At 35.0% G+C, this 3491-nt stretch overlaps 1 protein-coding gene and 1 long non-coding RNA gene across 5 annotated transcripts in view; one reads left to right on the top strand and one right to left on the bottom strand.

Annotated features, from left to right (window-relative positions):
- rap1gap2a (RAP1 GTPase activating protein 2a) overlaps window positions 1-3491 on the top strand; it is a 93814-nt gene that overhangs the window by 12086 nt on the left and 78237 nt on the right. The gene's annotated exons all lie outside the window — the stretch shown is intronic.
- LOC116687104 (uncharacterized) overlaps window positions 1-3491 on the bottom strand; it is a 9295-nt gene that overhangs the window by 5002 nt on the left and 802 nt on the right. Inside the window, exon 2 of the long non-coding RNA XR_004331467.1 lies at window positions 1334-1338. This is a non-coding gene — a long non-coding RNA (uncharacterized LOC116687104). The remainder of the gene's footprint in view (window positions 1-1333; window positions 1339-3491) is intronic.

The raw sequence follows: 3491 nt of genomic DNA, 5'->3' as shown, positions 1-3491 counted from the left end.
TGTGTGTGTGTGTGTGTGTGTGTATGTACAGTTTTACTATGGTTTCTCTATGTGCTGTCTCCATTTACGAAGGGAGGGAGGGAGGAATTACAATCAACAGGCTGCTTTGTCTGTGTCTGCGTCTGTTGTTGCTGCTGTCCTGCAATGGGACTGTGGGCACAGCTCTCAACAGTCATGTTGTGCTGCTGTATCTGGTGAAAAGAGTTCCCATGATGCAGTGCTGAAGTTGATGCTAGTGCGCCCATTTAGTATTGAATGTGCTGACACACTCGAATGGGGTGTTTCTGTGCTGGCTCCCCAGCTGGTTGCCATTCTGACACTGAAGCTCTACTTCAGAGCCTTTAACTTTCCCCACTGGGCGCAGGCGGCACGTCCTACAGACAGGCTGAAATAACCTGAAACAGACAAAGCTTTGGAGCAGCACTTTACATGTAGCACGGTTAATTAGTCACAAAAATCCCAAAAGATTCTAAGACTTTTTAGAAGTACTTGCTGTGTGAAAACAGCTGTATAATGTCTTAAGTGGCTCTGAAGGTGATTTTAACATAAGAAAAAAATCACAATGAGTTGCATAGTGGGAATTGTAAAATCTGGTCTTTTTGTGGGTTTCACCCATACTAGGGACTAAAAATGTTATCTTGGCCTTTTCTTCTTTGACTTTGAACATTCTTTGGTAAATCTAGTTCTTGGTAGTACACCAATGTAATGGAAGTGCAATTCTAAATTACTGGACAGACCAGCACCAGCTCTGGTTAGCAACACATTGGAATGTTGTTTGAATGGAAACACAATTATCATTCATTATCACTATCATCAGCGTTTTTGTAAAGTGTATATTAAAAAAAAATAGTATAGTGTTGAAAAAAGTCATGTCGAAAAAAGTGGTAAAGTCACAGTATAGTATGTAAACAAAAGCCATTAACAAGTCAAAGTGTACTATGTCCAAAAAAGTCATAGTACAGTATGTCGGAAAACAAACGTCATGAAACGGGCTGGATATCAAACCTGGGTCAGACTCTGCAGTAGCTACTTTCTGGTTCCCTGTTGGCAGCATTGATAACCACTGAGCCATTGTGCCACCAAAGAAGTTATGTTGAAAACAGCAATGGTATAGTACAACGAAAAAAGCCTTAAAAAAGTCACAGTGTAGCATGTCATGGGTTGCAGTAGCTTAGTCCGTGGGAGTTGGGTTGAGAACCGACAGGTTGCTGGTTCATGTCCCTGTACGGTGGTGGACTGGTAGCTGGAGAGATGCCAGGAGAGTTGCTTTCTCTTGAGCAAGGCACCGAAACCCCCCCTCAATCAGGATACATGTTCTGCAGTCCCAGCCCACTCACTCTGACACATCTTGTGCATGTATGTGTGTTTCAGGCCTGTGTGTAATGTGTAATAGCAACAGAGTGCAAATTGTAATTTCCCCATTGAAGATCAATAACGAGTATTGTACATTATAAAAAGTGATAAAGTCCTAGTATAGTATGTTGAAAAAAGTCATGTAGAACATTTTGGAAAAGAAACCATAGTATAGTACATGTCAAACATTTACAAAATAAATTCATAGTAAAGCATGTCCAAAGTTTTGAAAAAGTCATAGTAAAACATGTACAATTTTTTTAAAAAAGTCATAGTTTTGAATGTCTAAAAAATTCATACTGTAGCATTGCAACAGAAAAATCGCAGATATCGACATGCTATAGCAAAGTCATAGTATAGTTTGCTGAACATTTTGAAAAAGGTGTAATTAGCATTAAGAAAATTTTGAAAAACAGTCGTACCGTAGCGTGTTGAAAAAAAGTCATAGCACAGCATGTCAAAAATTTTGAAAAAAGTCTTAGTATAGTATGTTAAAAATTTTGAAAAGAGTAATTGTACATTATGTCAAAAAAGTCATAGTATTGCATTTAGAAATTGATAAAAAGTAATTGTACAGTAGGCCTAACCAACAAAAAGTCACAGTACACCTATACATACACTACATAATATAGTATGTTGAAAAATGTCATAGTATAATATGCCAAAAATGTAAAAAAAAAAATTTGCACAGTAACGCAAAAAAGTCATAGTATCGCATGCCGAAAAAGTCATAGTATAGCATGCCAAAAAAAGTCATAGTATAGCATGCCAAAAAAAGTCATAGTATAGCATGTTAAAAAAAGTCATAGTATAGCATGCCAAAAAAAGTCATAGTATAGCATGCCAAAAAAAGTCATAGTATAGCATGCCAAAAAAAGTCATAGTATAGCATGTTAAAAAAAGTCATTGTATAGCATGTTAAAAAAAGTCACAGTATAGCATGCCAAAAAAAGTCATAGTATAGCATGCCAAAAAAAGTCATTGTATAGCATGTTAAAAAAAGTCATAGTATAGCATGTTAAAAAAAATCATAGTATAACATGTTAAAAAAAGTCATAGTACAGTAAGTTGAAAGAAGTCACCAAAAAAAAGTCTTGGCATAGTATGTCGAAGGAAATCATACTATGGCATGTTGAAAAAGTCATGGCAGATTTTTTACATGCTATAGCAAAGTCATGGTATATCAGGTTGAAAAACCGTCATAAAACAGGCATGCTTGAATTGGGTTTTTAACCTGGTTTCAGTTTCTGCAGTGCCTACTTGATGTTTGGCTATTGTTAGCAAGGCTAACCACTAAGCCATTGTGCCTCCAAAGAATAGATGTTGAAAACTGTAATAGCATAGTATGTAAAAAAAAAAAAGCCATTAACTAGTTAAAGTGTAGTATGTCAAAAAAGACGTCATGCAAGGGGTCAAACCTGTGTCAGTGTCTGCACTGACAATTTACTGGTTGCATTGCTAACCACTGAGCCATTGGGCCACCAAAGAATGTCTGTTGTTAACAGTAATAGCATTGTAAGTCGAAAAATGTGATAGTACAGCAAGTCAAAAAAAATCATATTCTATCATGTTGAAAAAAATACGTTTATACTTTTAAACACTGACATACTTTTAAAATACTTTTTGAAAAAAAGTCATGTTATAGTATGTAAATTTTTTTTGAAAAAAAGTCATAAAATTGTAAATCGGAAAAAAGGCCTTGTATAGCATGTCAAAAATTTTGAAAAAAAGTCTAGTACAGCATGTTGAACATTTTGAAAAAAGTCATGGTATAGCATGTCGAAAAAAGTAATGATACAGTATGTCAAAAAAGTCATCGTATAGCATGTTAAAAAAGTCCTAGTAGGGCATGTTGAAAAATGGACAAAGTAGAGTATGTCTAAAAGTCATAAGGCATGTCAAAACAAAGTCATAGTATAGCAAATTGAAAAAAATGGTAGGCCTATACATGGTATAGCATGTCGAAAAAAGTCATGGTATAGTATGTTAAAAAAGTCATAGTATACTGTAGCATATGTCGTAAATGTTGAAAAAGTCATAGTAATGTAAATCGTAAAAAAGTCCCAATACAGTGTCTAAAAATTTTGCAAAACAGTGTAGAACATTTTATACATAGTATAGTACGTTGAAAAATTTAA

The sequence above is a fragment of the Etheostoma spectabile genome, chromosome 3, assembly GCF_008692095.1.
Source record: "Etheostoma spectabile isolate EspeVRDwgs_2016 chromosome 3, UIUC_Espe_1.0, whole genome shotgun sequence".
Taxonomy (NCBI): domain Eukaryota; kingdom Metazoa; phylum Chordata; class Actinopteri; order Perciformes; family Percidae; genus Etheostoma; species Etheostoma spectabile.
The sequence above is the reverse complement of the archived record's forward strand: the minus strand, read 5'-3'. Positions and strand labels throughout refer to the sequence as shown.